The 21,621-nt window shown below is 54.1% G+C and overlaps 1 pseudogene; it reads right to left on the reverse strand.

The window, feature by feature from the left end:
* Positions 1-20,759, reverse strand: part of LOC141937025 (scavenger receptor cysteine-rich type 1 protein M130-like) — a 275,156-nt pseudogene extending 254,397 nt beyond the window's left edge.
* Positions 20,760-21,621: the final 862 nt, after the last annotated feature.

Below are 21,621 nucleotides of genomic sequence, written 5' to 3' on the forward strand. Positions count from 1 at the left end.
CAGCACCATCATAGCCCATGCTCCCCGGGGACAGAGATGAGGTGTCTCCTTCAGCTCCAGGGACCTCGGCACTTCTCTGGGAGCGTGGGGTGACCCCTGCAAGCAACAAGGCCGGATGTTTTAGTTCACCCCTTGGGGTCTGTACTCCACTATCCTCCCTGCTCCTCACCACATTCAGCTCCTTCTCCCACCTCCAGGTCTTTCAAGGAAACCTCCAGGGGCAGTTTCCCCCATCCCAGGAGATTTGGGTGTTAGTACAGTAGTGACATGGGGGGCACTGGGGTTGGCACCCTAGGAACAGGCAGTGCTGTCTTCCCCTCTCACCTCTGGGTGCATCCCTGGGGCCTGCTTCTTCATCCGGCATCCTGGGCATTTCCCACTCTCCCTCCCCCGGATCAGAAACCTCTCTGGCATCATCGTAGCCATCTTCTGGGTGATCTCTGGGCAGGACAAGGACATCTGAAAGGAGAGGGGAGCTGGTGACAGTGAGAAGCTACGTCCTGCAGAGCAGAGCACGGAGGGATGCACAGGGACACAAGGCTGAAACACTGGGGTTGGCAGCACCACAGGAGACGGCCATGTCCTCCTCATCTCCAATGGTGACACTCAGTGACTCCTCTGTCTATCACATCTCTGAAGAGAGATCAACCCCTTCCTGCCTCCATTACCTGGTGCTGATCCCAGACCATCCTCCTCCTCGCTGACCACAGGGTAGGGCTGCAGCTGGGTCAGGGACTGCTCTGAAGAGGAGCCTGGAGAGAAGCACAGTGGGTGTTATGGAGCAAGCCCCACTGACCTGGCTCATGGTCAGCGCTGCTGGGGAAGAGGGACCCACAGAGCTGGGACTGCGCGGAGAGGGCTGGGAATTCACCCTGCTCCCCTGGGACAACCCTGTCTCAAAGGTGCTTCAGAGCTGCCCTAGGACAGCCCCTTCCCTCACTCCTCAGGAGCCACATGGTGTGCAGGGGCAGGAAGAGAGGGGCTGTCCAGCTGGGACAGTCAGAGCTGACTGGGAGAAAGCTTCTCGCTTGGGCCCAGGACCTGGATGCTCTCCCCACAGACCCCACGCTCCAAGCACCAGAGGGAGCATGGACTGGGGGCGTATCAGGGGATCAGCTCTGGGTTGGGGCCAAGGGAAGGGGTCCTGCAGATGTGCCTCCAGGGAGGACCCACACCCACCTGAGTGACCAAACCTGGCCTGCTTCTCCAAAGCTGGGCTGTAACCAATCTCCTCATACACGGCCTCGTGGACAGGCTCCTGAGCTCTCCTGGAGCCTGGGGACAGAAGCAGGGCAGGCACACGGACAGGCAGAGGGGCAATGGGATCACACTGTGCTCCCCCAAACTAGATCCTTGCACCCACCCAGGACTGCTGTGACAGCACAGCCCCACTGTGCTGCCCAGGCACTGCTGCCACATCCCCTGGGAGGGCAACATCGCTGTGGAGATCCTCTGGGGCAGCATCACCGTCGCATCATCCCTTTGAAGACTGCACTCATGCCCCTCTGGCCCCTGGGTCATGCCACCCATATCTCACCCTGGAGCAGCTCCCACACTTCCTCTGCACCTGGAGCTTGTCCCTGTCTGCCCCATGGGTCCATAGTAGGGCCCCTGTCCTGGGGGTGGGCAGGCCTGGGCAGAGGGACAGGCTTGGGGTCTGACACCATGGTGATGGACCCTGCTGCCCCGCACTCCTCCTAGCACCTTCCTTGCCCCGGAGACCCCTCCAAGCATTACCTTGAGCACTGCCAGCCTTGGCCGTCCCCACTCTGCCATTTCTCTCCTCGCCCCATCGCTAGCTCCTCCCACCTCGGCGCTCTCTCCAGCCCTTGCTGCTGGTGGCCCATGGACAGGCACTCAGTGGGGCAGCACATAGTCTCATCCCCCCACTCTGCCTGGGCCTCTCGCTGATGACCCTCACTGGCACCCCCTGCAGCACTACACAGCCCTTCCAGGAGGTATCTCCCCCTGGGACCTGTGGGGAAGGACCCACCTCTACGCCCAGCCCTGGTCCTCAGCACTTGCCAAGCCAGGAGGGCCAGGAGCAGGCAGAGAAGGGCCCCCAGGATGATGCAGATGATGAAGGGCACTGAGAATCTATCACTGTTGGTCTGATGGCCTTGGGTGGGAACTGCAGGGGAGAGAAAATGGAAGGGGCAGCACCAGACCTGGGAGATGTGGAGACAACATCAGTCCTGACCCCATCACACAAGGCAGCAGGGGCTGGATGGCCCCAGGGGTGAGTGTGGGGAAGCTTCCACCCTGCTGACGAAATGACAACCCTCCCTCACACACTCCCACCACCCTAGTGCCTTCTCCAGAGAGTTTCACACCCCAGTAAGGAGCCCCTTCCATCCATCTGTGAGTCACAGCCTGGCCCTGGGGATACCCAGCCCCAGAGGGAGGACAACTTACCTGCTTGGGGTGGGGATGTTGCCATCCTGGGTATAGCTACAGAGGAGGAAAAGGAGAGCAGGGCTGAGACACCAGGTGTGCGGGTAGTGAGGACCCTCCTCCCCAGCACACCATGGGGGTGTCTGTAGATGTCCCTGACACATCCAACCCAAATTGCCCCTCCTGGAGTGCCCAAAAGGGACGCCAGGCCTGGGCCCAGCACCTCTGCTCTGGGAGACAGGCAGGATGGCACAGACAGCCCAGGCAATTGCCCTGGGTCTGCAGGCCCCATGGGCAGTGGCCAGACGACATCCAGTTCAACAAGGCTGCTCCCTGACTGGCACCAGCCTCCTGCACTCTGCAGGAACATTCTTGCTCATGGGAGGTCAGGGGCCATGTCAGGACCTCGCGGACTAAAGGTCTTCCCCAGCTCCCTAAAAATGCCCAACCAAGGGGTCCCAGTCCTGCCACTCACCTGAGCAGCGCACGGCAGCGTCTTCCTTATGCCAGCAAGCACCGCGGTCCCCGGGCCGGGCCCAGCAGTCCTGCAGGGATGGCTCCGTCCCCTGGCACTCTACCTGCTCCAGCCAGATGGGGCCCATCCCCATCCCAAACGCAGCCTCATGCAGGGCAGACACCGCAGGGCCACAACCCAGCTGCCTGCATGCCACCTCGGCATCCTGCATGTCCCAGGAGTCGTCACACACCGTCCCCCAGGAGCCACGGTGCCAGACCTCCACTCTGCCCGAGCACTCATCCTCACCGCCCACGGCACGAATCTTCTCCCTGGCTGGAGAAGGCAAAGACCTCCCATGGCACCAGGACAGCAGGCAGAGCCCTGCCAGACACAGAGGGGCAAATCCTTACCTGTGCAGCTCGTGGAGTTGGGGCACGGGGCCAACGGGGCCAGGGGCATTTCTGGGCGTCCCCCTGAAGAAGGAAACACTGTGGTGAAGGGGCTGGTTTGGGGGATCATGCAGATGAGAGTGGGGCTGAGCTCTGCTTGGGCCTCCCTGTACCATCTTGGTCATGGCAGTAACTGAACTGCAGTCATCCAGGGGACACGAACAGGACTGTGGGGGGACCCCGAGTGCTCAGCCCCAAGAGCTCCCTGGTTCACAGCACAGCAGTAGCTTGTCTATGGAGGGGAGGCTCTTCTGAAACCTGTCTGGTCTCTTCTGAGACCTCACCTGGAGATGCCTCTGCCTCCCCCAGGCGCTGCTGGCAACTTGGGTGGTAACTGCTGCTGGATGTGAGTGGCTGTGGTCATGTTTGTGCCACTGGCAGCAGAAGGGTCTGACACGGAAAGGAAAAGCCCCTCCAAAATATTTTCGTGTGCTTGGCCATGGCCAGCAGGGAGCAGGATCTGGGGTTATATGAGTACCTGGGAGGATCAGAGTTACCGTTGCAGGTGATGTTGGTCTCCTCTCGCAGGTCTTGGCATGACTGTGGGTTCCAGGGAGTGGAGGGACACTGCCAGAAGGAGCTGGTTCTCTCCCCACACTGCACACGATCCAGCCAGGCAGGGCCAGACACGCTACCAGAGGGCTGGTGTCTTTCCAGGGATCCTCCATCCCCACAGCCCAGCTCCTTGCACACCAGCGTCACCGTGTCAGGAGTCATCGAGTTGGAGCAAACGCTCCCCCATGTCCCGTTGTAGAAAACCTGCAGACGCCCAGAGCAGCCGTCACTGTTCTCCAGCCTCAGGTCCATGAACTCTGGGAGGAAAAGACCCCAAAGGGGGAACAGGCTGCCCTGGGGCTGTGGGAGCCAGGACACATCTACATCCTCAGGCCCTCAGCCAGCCAGAGTCAGAGCCAGCACATCCCCCTTGCTCCCAGGGGCAGAGAGAAGTCCCTGATGGACAGACACCCCTGCCCTTCCTGCTAACCCTCAGGGATGGCTGAGCTCCCCAGGACCCCGAGAGGCACTGAGGGTGCCCATGCATGTGTGTCCACAGGATGGGCTCGGGCAGGAGCTCAGGGGCAGCCAGGGACAGCCTCAGCCATGCCCGGCTCTCCCCACGTCCTGGCCTCCCCAGGAACCAGGCTCCCACCACAGCTCCTGGCACAGACCTGAGCAGATGACTCCCGCATCCTCTTTGTGCCCACAGTCGTGCTGCCCCCAGGGCCCAGCCGGGCAGTCCCAGAGAGCAGCTTCGGTCCCGGAGCAGTTCACACCATCCAGCCAGATCTGCCCGGAGCCTTCCCTGAATCGAGCAGAGCCGGCTGCCTCCACTGCCCCTCCGCAGCCCAACTGGTGGCAAACGACGATGGCATCAGACAGGTCCCAGCCATCGTCGCAGACAGTCCCCCACATGCCCTGGTAGTAGATCTCCACTCTCCCTGCACAGCGCCCGGCCCCGTTCACCAGCCGGAGCCACCGACTCCCTGCAGTGGGTACAAACCCCAGTTGCTGTCAGGGACTGTCTGCCTGCACAGACCATCACCTGGGGAGCCTGCACAGTGCCACTCACCCCCACAAATGACTCCAACGTCCTCCACAACCCCTGCCGCCAGCGCGCTCTCAGGCAGGGAGGTGTTGCAGAGACTCAGGTTGGCCTCATGCCCTGCACACCGCACCCCTCGCAGCCCCACGGGGCCCATCCCTCGCTCAGGCTTTGGGGGGTTATAGGCTGTCCCGGCCTCCCCACACCGCAGCTGCCGGCACACCACGCTGGCCTCCTGCACGTCCCACTGGTCATCCAGGACTCTGCCCCACGCGCCATCCTGGAAGATCTCCACTCGTCCGTCGCAGCGGCTCCCTCCGCCCACCAGCCGCAGGGATCCAAACCTGGCCGAGCCTGGGGAGATCAGAGATGTCTCAGCCATGGGCGGCACCGGGAGCATGGCACCCTTCAGGGAGCGGGGCGAGAGGGGATTTCCCCACCAAACTGGACAAGATTGAGCCTGTGCTGAGGAGAAGTGAGGGCAAAGCCTGGGCCCTCTCTGCAGCTCACACCCAGGTCTGTTGCTGCTGGGGGCACCAAGGCAGCTCTTGCTGGGTGGTGGGATGAGGTTCTGTGGGGATGGGATGTGGGTGTCTGCAGACAGAGGGGTGGGACAGAGCCCTGCAGCCCTGTCCTGGGCTCCTTACACAGTACGAGAACAGAGGAGCCCAGACCTGGTGGTGGCGCTGGGGCCTAAGCAACTGCCCTAGGGGCAGATGCCTGCCTCCGTTCAGTCCTCAGCTGTCCCAAAGTGGAGTGCTCACTCTGAGGAGGGAAAAACCTCCAGATGGCTCCTGGGGAAGGCAGGGTTTCTCCAGGGAGAAAGTCAGCCTGGTATGGCCATGGGAGCCCTGCTCTGGGTGGCCATGTTGTACACAAATGACAAATGAATTGAACGCAGCATTCTTCTGGCACTCACCTGAGCAAATGACAGCAGCAGTGTTCCCTTGGGAGCACGGTGAGGCCCCCAGGGTGGTCACTGGGCACTGCTGCAGGTGGGCTTCAGTCCCGTCACAGTGGAATGAGTCTCTCCAGACAGGGCCAGTCTCTCTCCCAAAACGCTCTCCTCCAGGAATGGACTCAGCAAACCCGCAGTTGAGCTGACGACAGAGAACGTGGGCATCCGAGAGATCCCAGCGGGAGGCACAGAGGGTCCCCCAGGTCCCCAGCACCTGGACCTCCACCCTCCCTGCACACACTGTGCTGCCATTCACCAGCCTGAACCCTGTGTACTCTGTGGAGAGAGGAGGAGGAATGAGGGAGGATTGGTGCTCTTGTACCCCCAGCAGCTAGCAGAGAAGCCAGGGGGACATGTTCTTTGTCTCCTTCTGCACTATTTTCATGCTGTAGAAAACCCCAACCACCCCTCCTGTCCTCACACCCAGCCCAGCACAGCCCTTGCTCTGCTCCCCTGCCCCCAGCACAGCCCCAGTGTTCAACACCCCTCCCTGAGTCCTTACCTGTGCAGCTGACAACAGCGCTGTTTGCGTGGGTGCAGGGCTGGTCCCTGGGGGACCCCCTGGGGCAGGAGGCGAGGAGGGATTCATTCCCCACACACTGCAGCTCTCCATCCCAGATGGGACCCACCCCTTCTCCAAAGGGACTTCCTCCAGGGACAGGCAGGGCTGTGCCACACTGCAACTCCCTGCAGAGCACGTCAGCAGCTTTGGGACCAAAGCGGGAAGCACAGACAGTTTTCCACTGGTCTCCGTCATGGATCTGCACACGTCCTGAGCAGTGGTTCTTCCCTTCCACCAGACGGACAAATCCTGGAAAAACCCAAAACAGTTGGAAGTTCCCAGAGCCCTCTGGCAGTTACATGCCCACATCCCACATCACCTCTGAGCAAGTCATGAGCAATTCACCCATTGCACATCCCAGAGGAAGCTGCTGGGGGAGTGTTGGTGACACAAACACATCCAGGACCCCTTGCACCCCTTCACTGCACCATCACAGCACTCAAGGGTGTGTGTCTGTGACAGACCCACAGCACACCCTGCAAACCATGTGGGTGCCTTTGGGACTAAAGTGTGAGTCACAGACAGTTTTCCAAAGGTCCTCCTCATGGATCACTATACGTCCTCAGGAGGGGCTGTCCCCTTAGAGCAGCTGGAGAGATTCTGGAGCAACCAAAGACCCCTGAGAGCTCCCACAGCCCTCTGGCAATACCCTGACTGATGTCCAGAGTGGCCAAAGGCAAAAAGCCCTACGACATCCCCAGCTGCTCTCAGGGGGTGCTGATGGCACAAACACATAAACCTCCACCCTGCTGCTCCTCAGAAATCAGCACAGCACTTGTGGGCTTGCTTCTCTCCCAACAGCCACAGCCACAGGAATCTCTCAGAGAAACTGCTGCTGCCCCAGAGACCTTGGGCTGCCCAGTACTGGTCCCTGGGCACTGTCACACCCAGAGCACTTGGGGTTCAGGGAAACGGGCCCAGGGCTGTTGGGTGCTGCAGATTGCTCTGCCCCACTGAGCTCAGGGCCAGGTGCGAGGAACCCCTTGATGCCACGAGAAGTGGTCCCCGTTCCCACATGTGGCTTGGGCTGTTTGGGCATGTCTGGTGGATGGGAAACGTCACAGGGCAAAAGAACAGTGAGTCTGTAACTGCGAACGGTGGCTGTGCCACCACCCTGCTCAGGTGCCTACTCAAGAAAGAGGTACTCAGCCTCGGCCAGAGTGCACTGCTGGGCATGCATGTCCCTGCCCATGGCTGGGCAGAAGGCAGGAGAGTGGACAGAAGAGCAGCCCTGGGCTTACACGAGCTCCCGGTGCAAGGGCAGGCACAGAGCAGAGACAGTAAGTTCTGACAAATCCCTTGTGGCACTGAGAAGCCAGGGGTTGGGGCAGGCAGGAGAGGCTGGGCAGCAGGTCAGCACTGCCTGGACGGGGCCATGTCCCCATGCTCAGGCTCTCATGGGGTGACCTGGGAGAGGAACGAGGTGCCACGTGCCACCCTGCTCTTCTGCCCAAGCCCAGTGCTTCTCCTCTACAAGCAACCCCTTTGCTTCAGTCAAGGGACACGTGTCTACTTGGAGGCACAACCCAACAGCAGCTATCCATCTCATGCTCTTGGCCAGGACTGTGGGTGGCCACATGAGTCACTTGTGGTGCCTCTGGCATGGGGGCACCTGGCCCTCAGCACAGACAGACAGGTCCTGGATGAACAGGAGGAGAAAGATGGGAATCAACAGACAGTGCAGAACAGGGATGGAGGGTTCATCTGTGGCACCTCAGGGGCCAGGCACGGTAAGGGCAATCCTGGGCAGGTTCCCACTGGCCTTTCCCCAGGGACTGGGGACACCAGTAATGACAGTGCCAGCTCAGCAGTGTGACCAGCCACATTGGGAAGTGCTCTGGTGCCTGACGGTTGATTCCTGAGGGCACAGCCACGTTCCTTCCACAATCCCAACCCCAGAGATGGAGAATAGCTTGTCCCCTTACCTGAACACATCACTCCAGCGTCATAATAATGATTGCAGTCATTTTCACCCCATCCGCTGTGTGTGCAGTCAGACAGGGCAGATTCGGTGCCATTACAGCCAACATCATCCATCCAAATGGGGCCAGATCCTGGCCCAAAGTGTCCGTACTGAGGAGCTCCAACAGCAGACCCACAGTCCAGCTGCTTACAAACCACTGCTGCATCATTCATGCTCCAATAGTTCCCACACACAGTTCCCCACTTGCTCTGGTGTTTCACCTCCACTCTCCCAGCACAGCGACTGCCGCCATCCGCCAGCCTCACCTCCACAGCACCTTCAAACACTGACACAGGAACAGTCAGGACAGCGCTGAGCCCCAGCACTGTGGGTCTGGGGGAAGCCCTGTGCAAGTGGAGTCAGAGGTACCAGGGTGGGAACCCACTCCTCTCCAGGCTGTCCCCAGGGCACTTCAGGGGTCCCTTCTATCCTCATGGGCTGTGCAAGGCTGCGCTGCCCAGCTCCAGCCCTGCTGGGTCATTTGTGGCCCCACAGTCTTTGGCACTTCCTTCCAGCCCAACAGCCCCCTGCCCCTGGCCCATGCCCACCCAGGGCACCTGCTCCTTCCCAGCCAGCACCATGAAAACAGACCTGTCCCCACCATGACCCCCCAAGCATACACGGCTGCTCCTCCCCAAAGCCCCCAGCTCCCCTGCACCACAGCTTGCCCTGGGCCCCTCCCAACTCATCCTCCACCCTCAGGCCTTTCTGTGTCCATTCCTCAGAAACATGATGGTCCCAGTGAGGCCTCCTAACCCATGCCCCTCCTTGTTCTTGGGCATCAGCCCAGCCCTTCCTTTCTCTCGGATTCCCCGGGATGGCTGTGATAGACAGTAAACTGTTCATCAAATTCCATTAAAGATACTGGGAGCTCGTGACATGTTATTCCATAAACTATGTAGGCCTAAGCTTAATCTTAAATATTACACTGTGAAACGACTGACTGCAAGTGCTTATCTAAGTTGAAATGCTGAAGCAAGGACTCCTATTGTGCAAAAGACTGAAAAGAGGGAGAAGGGAAGAAGGACAGATGGGAGAAAGACAAAGGGAAGAAGGACAAAGGGGTAATGTCTGTACTCTGTAAGATATAAACAAAGACTTTGTGAGCCACTCTCAGGAAAGCAGGAAATACGAGGAGTTGGTGACGCGAGGAAGACCTGGATGGAGCGACCCCCTAGCTGCAAAGTGCGCAGACGCAGGGTACGCCTCTCAGAGAGACCCGATACCGGAAGGCGGAGGATATAAAAAAGACGGACCCTCGGGAAGTGAGTGCGCGCCGTTGGTGGAGCAAGGACTCTCCGGCCGCCCAGCACTGTTTTGTTTGTTGCCGCTTGCTAAGTAAACAACTGAAATTTTGATTGGCTCTGACTCACATCAATTTGAGAAATCTACTTATAACAAAACTGGTGCCGTGACTCGGATAGAGGCAATCTGGTGGGAAGCCCCATACGGGGAGGCGCCCCGCTGAGTTCAGCGGCCCCGGCTGAGTGCTATCACATCACACCCTCTACCGACGAACTCCAAAACTCGGCAACAAGCAAAGGAATAATCTTTGTGCATGAAGCCCCGGACAAAGACGCAGGGTTGCGTGAGTATAGGCCGGTTATCCGTTCGGTTGGGGTTGGGTTTCCCGGAGCGTGGTGTGTGAGACGCCCAGCAGGGCGAAGCAAGTGCGGACCCCTCGGTAGTGCAGTTCCCATATCCCGCGAGGGACTGGGTCACGAAAAGGGGGAAAAACGAATTGTGTGAGTGTGTGAAGGTGCTCCGGAAGATGGGACCGAAGAAGAGCAAGCCTTCTGATCCCATGGGTGGTGTGGGACCCAAGGTGAGGTACCCCCAAATACCACCAGATAGCCCTTTAGGCTTAATGTTAAACCATTGGGAAGATTACCCCTCTAGGTGGGGTAAGGACAAAGTAGAAATGATTTATTATTGTATGGAGGTATGGGGAGGGAAACAAATCAGGGGCAACCATCTCTATTGGCCTGGTTTTTCTGGGTCCTTTGAAGAGTGGGTCTGTCAAGCCTTAAACATTTATGTCAATTCAAAGGAACCCTTTAGTTTGGAGGAAAATGAATATGCACAGGCATGCGAATTATATGCAGTATTAAAGGCTTTACAATTACTAAAAGAAAAAGTGGGAACTATATACACCGATTCTAGATATGCCTTCGGAGTAGTACATACCTTTGGAAAAATATGGGAAGAGAGAGGCTTAATCAATTCTCGGGGGAAGGGCCTAGTACATCAGGAGTTAATATCACAAATTTTGCAAGCTATATGAGGGCCCAGCGAAATTGCGGTAGTACACTTAAAGGGACACTAGAGGGGGCTAAATCCTTTAGTACGGGGGAATAACCTTGCTGATCAAGAGGCAAAGAGAGCAGCGCTATTAGCACTGCACTTGGATGATCCGATAGAGGCCAGAAAGCGGTGTGTTAATTGTGGAGATAATTACCTCCCCTGTTATGCTTGCTGGGACGATTTCGGGGTAGACGGCATAGAATGTGTATGTGAAAGACCAGGGTTTAAGTGGTGCTTTTTCCATGGAAAATCCTATGAAATTTTAAGCTTTACTGTTCAAGAACAAGCAAAATTAAATCAAATGGGGATTAAACAGAAAGCTAATGGAAAATGGGAACTCCCGGATAGCCGAGAAGTTCTCCCAAAACCCATAGCTACCAAGATAATGCAGCAATTCCATAAAAACACTCATTGGGGAACTCAGGCATTAGTGGATCAATTTGCAACTAAATACATGTGCATTGGGATATATGATATAGCCAAACGAGTGATAGGAGAATGTCTTGTTTGTCAAAAAGTAAATAAACATCAAATAAGAAAATGAGTATATGGGGGGCGAGAATTGGCTCATAGACCTTTTGCAAGGATACAAATAGACTTCACTGAATTACCAAAGGTGGGGAGGTATAAATACTTATTAGTAATTATAGATCATTTAACCCAATTCGTAGAAGCCTTTCCCACAGCCCGAGCCACAGCTCACACAGTAACAAGGATATTACTTGAAGAGATTATACCTCGGTATGGAGCAATAGAAGCAATAGACTCAGATAGGTGTCCACACTTTGTATCTAGAGTAGCCAAAAAGACTTTGGCTGCCCTAGGTACACAATGGCAATACCATACCCCGTGACACTCGCAGAGCTCAGGAAAAGTTGAACGTATGAATGGAGAAATAAAAAAAAAGATAATAAATAAAAAAAAACCAACTTACCAAATTGATGTTAGAAACCAAAATGTCATGGGTAAAGTGTCTCCCTTTAGCCTTGTTAAATATCAGAACTCAACCCCGAACCGATGTAAGTATTTCTCCCTTTGAAATGCTATATGGGATGCCCTCTGATTTAGAAATACCACCAGATCACCCCCAACTTGAAGAATTAAAGATAAAATCCTACCTGATACAGCTAATGGCAAGGAGAAAACAACTGCAGGCCCGGGGGATGGTAGTACAAAGGCCTCCATTGGATGTGGCCATGCATCAAATCCAACCAGGAGATAAAGTACTGATCAAATCATGGAAAGAATCTTCTTTGACCCCCCGTTGGGAAGGACCCTATGTTGCTCTTATCACTACAGAAACTGCTGTTCGGACTGCTGAGAAGGGGTGGACACACGCAAGTCGAGTAAAGGGACCTATACAGGATCCGGCCTGGAAAGTGACCAGCCCTCCTGGGGATCTACGAGTCACCCTTCGGAAAACTTGAAAGAACCTACGAAGGACTCGATGAGTGAGACCCTAATATTTTGTCCAATTGAAACTTGTATTTGTTTTCCCTTTATCTGCATAAAGTGTAATGTATGTAAAGAAGACTGGTGGGTTCATAATGCACATGGAATAAATCTTCGGTCTAGTTGCGAACAGTTTTATCAATGAGAACGAAGAATAACTAATCAGGCCCTAAAAATTGGAGTAAAGACGGGAAAAATAATTGAGGATTCGAAAATTTGGTGGGAAATATTTACCAAAGGGATAAATCCCCAAATAGAGTGCACTCACCCTAATTGGCCTACTGAATATCACCCTCAGATCCTAAGGGTGATCTGTAGAAAGCAGATCCCCTGGGTCCCCTGCCGTGGACCCGAAGTCAAAATTAAAAACTAGGAGGCCTACGTGTCCCGGAGCAGAGGTAAGTGTACCCCTGAAGAATACGGCTGCTGCCAAGAAGATGGAACACCCTGCTGCTCTAAGCAACAGAGTAGGCAGAGGAGGCAGAGACGTACTGAAGTGGGGAAAACTTTGCTACCCTACTCTGAGGAGAAAAAGACCTCTGAGAGGGAAGGGCCAGATAGGAGTGCCAAACAACCTGATTAAAAAAAAAAAAAAAAAATATATATATAAGAGAAACTACATAAATCTATAGAATCCCACCAGCCTTTTGAACATACCCTAACTAACCTAATACCATGACCCTGGTCAGACACTTATTATGGACATACGGGAAGTATGGGTACAAATTTGTATGGGATGAGGTTGACAACCACCATATTAAATAATAACCGAACACTCCAAACATATAAATAGGAAAATTCATCCCATACCTGGACAACTAAAAAAGGAGATGAGATACAAATAGACTGCAGAACATTCAATGCAAGTGTGATAACCCGTCAGCCCCCTTTGACTCAAATCGTTATAAGAGACAAGACGGGATCTAAAATAACTCAAACCCGTTGTGAGACTGAGATCTGTTGGTATGCGTTTACTGCAACCCAACCAGTGTCCATAGTTTGTTTGGGGGGAACCAGGTCAGGAGACCAGGTTGTATCTTTCCGATTCCCACTGAACATACAGGAGGAAACTATAACTACTCCTGCTCATACTGTTCCAACACAACCAACTGCCGTGTTTAACTCAAGAATCTTTGGAATCGGACCATATGCAATTAGAAATACAGGTCAACAACAAATGTTATTTAACCCGGCGTGGTCTCTCAAATAAGTTGAATTGCTGATACAAAATAATGTTTCAAATATTCAACCAACCTGTTCACCTTTCCTAAAAACCTCTTATAAATGTTGGACAACCTGGCTACAAAAACGAACTCCTCATACGAAAAGAATACAGAGAAACTTAACCGGCGTTTTGGAAACAGGATTAGGAGTTTTAAATAATATTGACTCGGAGGTAATAATGAACAAATTGACAACCTCAGTTCATAATTTAACTGATTTACAACAACCTTTGTAATCTTCCTTGTTGGCTTTGGGGACAAATCAGTAGCTGTTGTCAAATATATTACCAAAAGGGGAAAAGGTAAATATAAAAGATCACGAATTGATTACAGGTACACTCGGTATACTCCAAAATAACCTATCTTTGGCTCTTAGCTGCATCCAGGCCCAAATATGGATGCAGTCGATAGCTGCCTCAATTATAAGAGAAGGTGAAGAAGGTATTCTTCCTACTGAAATTCGGAGAGTAATTTGGGACAGTGCTACTAATTTTGAAAAGAAACTCCAATCCTGGTGGAACCTGGTAAACTTTACCTATGACCCCATCACAAACACAGCTACTACCTTTATACTCACTATTTACAATGCCACCATATGCCAAATTTACTCTGTCATTTCATTAAAACTAAATCACAATGGGACCATACTCTATCCTTCTGAGCACAGAGTATGGGCCCGAAAAGTAAACGAAAAATGACAAACCGTCAATTTAGAATCTTGCATTGTACAAGGACAACAAGGATTCATTTGTGAAGGCAATGCAATTGAGGCACAAGATATTTGTTTAGATATCGAACAAAATATTTACCACTTTGAGGTCCATCCCAATGAAAGTCCTAAAACAGTACTCATATATATCGGCAAAGGTTGTGTATGTTTGAGGACGGTTTGTGAATTCTTAACCGTAGACAAGGTCATAGCAGAGACTAAAAATTATTCAAATCCTGTATTTACAATTTCACAAAGATAATCGGATGTGACTTTTCCTATTTATCCCTGGTCATGTCTCACCAACTCCTGCAATCCAATTATACGTTAATACATAATCTACAACCTACACCCACTGGAATGAATCTCACTTTGGTTAAGCAGTTACTTCAACACAAAGACTTAGTTGAAATTTTAGAGAAAATAAGAGAAAATAGACAAAAAAACTCTAATAACTGTTCATCACAATGTGGAGGAAATACACCGAGTCTTGGAAAGAGCAAAAAGAACGCAGAACATAACTGGTGGGACACCCTTTTTGGATGGTCACCTACTGCTACAGACATCTTGAATAAGTTGTGTCACCCCATTGTGGTTCTCTTGATATTAATTTTGATCAGTTTAACTTTGTCAATAATATTATATGTCATGACTTGGAAAATGATGCAGCGGGTAACATATCTGATGTCTGTCACCCGTCCAATACTCATTAAAACCAAAAACGACCAATTAGATTATGACTTTAAATTAAAAAAAAAAAAAACCCTCTCCTGTTAAGTCAACAAAAATTGTAACAATTTGATGAACAAAATGATAAAAAGAAAAAGGGGGGATTGTGATAGACAGTAAACTGTTTGTTCATCAAATTCCATTAAAGATACTGGGAGCTCGTGACATGTTATTCCATAAGCTATGTAAACCTAAGCTTAATCTTAACTATTACATTCTGTAACGACTGACTGACTGCAAGTGCTTATCTAAGTTGAAATGCTGAAGCAAGGACTCCTATTGTTCAAAAGACTGAAAAGAGGGAGAAGGGAAGAAGGACAAAGGGGAGAAAGACAAAAGGAAGAAGGACAAAGGGGTAATGTCTATACTCTGTAAAGATATAAACAAAAGCTTTATGAGCCACTCTCAGGAAAGCAGGAAATACGAGGAGTTGGTGACGCGAGGAAGACCCGGATGGAGCGACCCCCTAGCTGCAAAGTGCGCAGACGCAGGGTACGCCTCTCAGAGAGACCCGATACCGGAAGGCGGAGGATATAAAAAAGACGGACCGTCGGGAAGTGAGTGCGCGCCGTTGGTGGAGCAAGGACTCCCCGGCCGCCCAGCGCTGTTTTGCTTATTGCCGCTTGCTAAGTAAACAATTGAAATTTTGATTGGCTCTGACTCACATCAATTTGAGAAATCTACTTATAACAATGGCCACCTCTTTGTGAGCCTGTGGGAACAGACACCCCACTTCCCTTGCCTCCACAAGCACAACCTATCCTGCTCAGGCTCGGTCTCACCCTGACTCCAGGGCAAGACTGAACAGTCCACACCCCTTCCCAGGTACCCCTCAGGCTGACTGTGCCTCTGGGATAACAGAGCAAAGAGCCACCACTTAAGCCACCACCAGCTCACAAGGAACAGAGCTGGCAGAGCCCGGGCTCCAGGAAGGGTGCCCAAGGATGACAAAACCATGGACACACTCAGCCACTAATGGCCATAAAAGTTGGAGCCCTGGAAACAGAAAAGCCCTTCTCCCATTCAGAGAAGCACAGGGTCAACGAACATGTTCACCTTCTCCCCCTTGTCACATTGACACACGGGAAGAAGCCCCATTTCCAGAGGGATCCCTGTGGTGCTCCTTGGCCCCAGGACATTGTGACAGTGCAGCCGGCATTGACCCCTGCACAACTGCACCCAGAGGAGCAGCCACAGCAGTTAAGGGGACACTGTGCCTCTGTCCCCATCCTGAACCTTTCTGCAGCCCTGCACCAAATTCCTGAGGACAGAACAGAAGTGGGACATTGGCTTCTGTCTCTTTTCCTGCATGACTAAAGACTGCAGAAGACAACATGACCCCTCCTGGTCCCCCGCCAAGGCCAGCACAGTCCCTGCCCTGCTTGCCTGCCCCCAGCCCAGCCCCAGTGTTCAACACCCCTCCCTGAGTCCTTACCTGTGCAGCTGACAACAGCGCTGTTTGCATGGGTGCAGTGCTGGTCCCTGGGCGACCCCCTGGGGCAGGAGGCGAGGAGGGATTCATTCCCCACACACTGCAGCTCTCCATCCCAGATGGGACCCACCCCTTCTCCAAAGGGACTTCCTCCAGGGACAGGCAGGGCTGCGCCACACTGCAACTCCCTGCAGAGCACGTCAGCAGCTTTGGGACCAAAGTGGGAAGCACAGACAGTTTTCCACTGGTCTCCATCATGGATCTGCACACGTCCTGAGCAGCGGCTCTTCCCTTCCACCAGACGGACAAATTCTAGAAAAAAACCAAAAGAGCTGGGAGTTCCCAGAGCCCTCTGGCAGTTACATGCCCACATTCCACATCACGTCCAAGCACGCTTTGACCAATTCACCCATTGCACATCCCAGAGGAAGCTGCTGGGAGAGTGTTGGTGGCACAAACACATCCAGGACCCCTTGCACCCCTTCACTGCACCATCACAGCACTCAAGGGTGTGTGTCTGTGACAGACCCACAGCACACCCTGCAAACCATGTTGGTGCCTTTGGGACTAAAGTGTGAGTCACAGACAGTTTTCCAAAGGTCCTCATCATGGATCACTATACGTCCTCAGGAGGGGCTGTCCCCTTAGAGCAGCTGGAGAGAGTCTGGAGCAACCAAAGATGCCTGAGAGTTCCCACAGCCCTCTGGCAATACCCTTACTGATCTCCAAGGTGGCCACAGGCAAAAAGCCCTACGACATCCCCAGCTGCTCTGAGGGGGTGCTGATGGCACAAACACATAAACCTCCACCATGCTGCTCCTCAGAAATCAGCACAGCACTTGTGGGCTTGCTTCTCTCCCAACAGCCACAACCACAGGAATCTCTCAGAGAAACTGCTGCTGCCCCAGAGACCTTGGGCTGCCCGGTACTTGTCCCTGGGCACTGTCACACCCAGAGCACTTGGGGTTCAGGGAAACGGGCCCAGGGCTGTTGGGTGCTGCAGATTGCTCTGCCCCACTGAGCTCAGGGCCAGGTGCGAGGAACCCCTTGATGCCACGAGAAGTGGTCCCCGTTCCCACATGTGGCTTGGGCTGTTTGGGCATGTCTGGTGGATGGGAAACGTCACAGGGCAAAAGAACAGTGAGTCTGTAACTGCGAACAGTGGCTGTGCCGCCACCCTGCTCAGGTGCCTACTCAAGAAAGAGGTTCTCAGCCTCGGCCAGAGTGCACTGCTGGGCATGCATGTCCCTGCCCATGGCTGGGCAGAAGGCAGGAGAGTGGACAGAAGAGCAGCCCTGGGCTTACACGAGCTCCCGGTGCAAGGGCAGGCACAGAGCAGAGACAGTAAGTTCTGACAAATCCCTCGTGGCACTGAGAAGCCAGGGGTTGAGGCAGGCAGGAGAGGCTGGGCAGCAGGTCAGCACTGCCTGGACGGGGCCATGTCCCCATGCTCAGGCTCTCATGGGGTGACCTGGGAGAGGAACGAGGTGCCACGTGCCACCCTGCTTTTCTGCCCAAGCCCAGTGCTTCTCCTCTACAAGCAACCCCTTTGCTTCAGTCAAGGGACACGTGTCTACTTGGAGGCACAACCCAACAGCAGCTATCCATCTCATGCTCTTGGCCAGGACTGTGGGTGGCCACATGAGTCACTTGTGGTGCCTCTGGCATGGGGGCACCTGGCCCTCAGCACTGACAGACAGGTCCTGGATGAACAGGAGGAGAAAGATGGGAATCAACGGACAGTGCAGAACAGGGATGGAGGGTTCATCTGTGGCACCTCAGGGGCCAGGCACGGTAAGGGCAATCCTGGGCAGGTTCCCACTGGCCTTTCCCCAGGGACTGGGGACACCAGTAATGACAGTGCCAGCTCAGCAGTGTGACCGGCCACATTGGGAAGTGCTCTGGTGCCTGACGGTTGATTCCTGAGGGCACAGCCACGTTCCTTCCACAATCCCAACCCCAGAGATGGAGAATAGCTTGTCCCCTTACCTGAACATATCACTCCAGTGTCACCATAATGAGGGCAGTCATTTTCACCCCATCCGCTGTGTGTGCAGTCAGACAGGGCAGATTCGGTGCCATTACAGCCAACATCATCCATCCAAATGGGGCCAGATCCTGGCCCAAAGTGTCCGTACTGAGGAGCTCCAACAGCAGACCCACAGTCCAGCTGCTTACAAACCACTGTTGCATCATTCATGTACCAATAGTCACCGCACACAGTCCCCCACTGGCCTTGTTGTTTCACCTCCACTCTCCCAGCACAGCGACTGCCGCCATCCGCCAGCCTCACCTCCACAGCACCTTCAAACACTGACACAGGAACAGTCAGGACAGCGCTGAGCCCCAGCACTGTGGGTCTGGGGGAAGCCCTGTGCAGGTGGAGTCAGAGGTACCAGGGTGGGAGCCCACTCCTCTCCAGGCTGTCCCCAGGGCACTTCAGGGGTCCCTTCTATCCTCATGGGCTGTGCAAGCCTGGGGTGACCAGATCCAGCCCTGCTGGGTCATTTGTGGCCCCACAGTCTTTGGCACTTATTCCAGCCCAACAGCCCCCTGCCCCTGGCCCATGCCCACCCAGGGCACCTGCTCCTTCCCAGCCAGCACCATGAAAACAGACCTGTCCCCACCATGACCCCCCCAAGCATACACGGCTGCTCCTCCCCAAAGCCCCCAGCTCCCCTGCACCACAGCTTGCCCTGGGCCCCTCCCAACTCATCCTCCACCCTCAGGCCTTTCTGTGTCCATTCCTCAGAAACATGATGGTCCCAGTGAGGCCTCCTAACCCATGCCCCTCCTTGTTCTTGGGCATCAGCCCAGCCCTTCCTTTCTCTCGGATTCCCCGGGATGGCTGTGATAGACAGTAAACTGTTCATCAAATTCCATTAAAGATACTGGGAGCTCGTGACATGTTATTCCATAAGCTATGTAAACCTAAGCTTAATCTTAACTATTACATTCTGTAACGACTAACTGACTGCAAGTGCTTATCTAAGTTGAAATGCTGAAGCAAGGACTCCTATTGTTCAAAAGACTGAAAAGAGGGAGAAGGGAAGAAGGACAGATGGGAGAAAGACAAAGGGAAGAAGGAAAAAGGGGTAATGTCTGTACTCTGTAAGATATAAACAAAAGCTTTGTGAGCCACTCTCAGGAAAGCAGGAAATACGAGGAGTTGGTGATGCGAGGAAGACCTGGATGGAGCGACCCCCTAGCTGCAAAGTGCGCAGACGCAGGGTACACCTCTCAGAGAGACCCGATACCGGAAGGCGGAGGATATAAAAAAGACGGACCCTCGGGAAGTGAGTGCGCGCCGTTGGTGGAGCAGGGACTCCCCGGCCGCCCAGCGCTGTTTTGCTTGTTGCCGCTTGCTAAGTAAACAATTGAAATTTTGATTGGCTCTGACTCACATCAATTTGAGAAATCTACTTATAACAATGGCCACCTCTTTGTGAGCCTGTGGGAACAGACACTCCACTTCCCTTGCCTCCACAAGCACAACCTACTCCTGCTCAGGCTCGGTCTCACCCTGACTCCAGGGCAAGACTGAACAGTCCACACCCCTTCCCAGGTACCTCTCAGGCTGACTGTGCCTCTGGGATAACAGAGCAAAGAGCCACCACTTAAGCTACCACCAGCTCACAAGGAACAGAGCTGACAAAGCCCGGGCTCCAGGAAGGGTGCCCAAGGATGGCAAAACCATGGACACACTCAGCCACTAATGGCCATAAAAGTTGGAGCCCTGGAAACAGAAAAGCCCTTCTCCCATTCAGAGAAGCACAGGGTCAACGAACCTGTTCACCTTCTTCCCCTTGTCACATTGACACACGGGAAGAAGCCCCATTTCCAGAGGGATCCCTGTGGTGCTCCTTGGCCCCAGGACATTGTGACAGTGCAGCCGGCATTGACCCCTGCACAACTGCACCCAGAGGAGCAGCCACAGCAGTTAAGGGGACACTGTGCCTCTGTCCCCATCCTGAACCTTTCTGCAGCCCTGCACCAAATTCCTGAGGACAGAACAGAAGTGGGACATTGGCTTCTGTCTCTTTCCTGCATGACTAAAGACTGCAGAAGACAACATCACCCCTCCTGGTCTCATGTCAAGGCCAAAACATTACCTGCCCTACTTCCTTGCCCCCAGCACAGCCCCAGTGTTCAACACCCCTCCCTGAGTCCTTACCTGTGCAGCTGACAACAGCGCTGTTTGCGTGGGTGCAGGGCTGGTCCCTGGGGGACCCCCTGGGGCAGGAGGCGAGGAGGGATTCATTCCCCACACACTGCAGCTCTCCATCCCAGATGGGACCCACCCCTTCTCCAAAGGGACTTCCTCCAGGGACAGGCAGGGCTGCGCCACACTGCAACTCCCTGCAGAGCACGTCAGCAGCTTTGGGACCAAAGTGGGAAGCACAGACAGTTTTCCACTGGTCCCCATCATGGATCTGCACACGTCCTGAGCAGCGGCTCTTCCCTTCCACCAGACGGACAAATTCTAGAAAAAACCCAAAACAATTGGGAGTTCCCAGAGCCCTCTGGCAGTTACATGCACACATTCCACATCACCTCCAAGCACGCTGTGACCAATTCACCCATTGCACATCCCAGAGGAAGCTGCTGAGAGAGTGTTGGTGACACAAACACATCCAGGACCCCTTGCACCCCTTCACTACACCATCACCTCACTCAACCTTATGTGTCTGTCACAGCACCAGGCACCGCTCAGACAAAGTGCTGCTGCGCAAGGTGCCCTGTGCTGCCTGGCATGGTCCCCCCGGCACCACAGAGGTGTGTGCCGTTTGGGTCCAGGAGAAATGACCCAGATGATAATGAGTTCTGCAGCCTACTCAGTTCCTGCAGAGTATGGGAACAGTTGAGGCCGTCACCTTGATGCAGATGTAAATAGAACCCACTCCCAGGGGTGTTCTGGTGTTTTAGGAGGTTCCTGTTAGCAGGGAGATTTCACAGGGCACAGAAATGGTGCAGCTGTTTCCATGGCTGCTGCTTGTCCAGATCCATCCAATGGCTGCTCTGAGGTGGTGTCATCAGCCAGGGACATAGGACTCTGCCCAGAGTGCACAGATCCCAAAATGACAGTCAGGCAGAGGGGCAGGGGACCCGCACATGCCCCTAGGCTCACGCTGGCTCAGAGGGTAACAGCAGGCACAGCTGAGAGTCAGTGTGTGTGGCCAATGCCCCTGTTTCATGGGGCAGTGTGGGGAGCTGTGGGCAGGCAGGAAGGGTTGGGCAGCAGGGCAGAACTGCCTGCATGGGGCCGTGTCCCTGAAGGGCTGTCACAGCCCCAGGGATGTCCTAGTGCCCACCTGGGCACACGGTGATGCAGTAGGGAGTGGCCAGAGTCAAGCAGCTGCCAAGCTCCGAGGCCTCACAGTGCCGGATCACACAGCCCAGCCCTGGGGACAGGAGACGAAGGGCTGTGTGCCAGCCTGCTCCTCTG

Source organism: Strix uralensis, chromosome 36 (assembly GCF_047716275.1).
Source record: "Strix uralensis isolate ZFMK-TIS-50842 chromosome 36, bStrUra1, whole genome shotgun sequence".
Classification (NCBI taxonomy): domain Eukaryota; kingdom Metazoa; phylum Chordata; class Aves; order Strigiformes; family Strigidae; genus Strix; species Strix uralensis.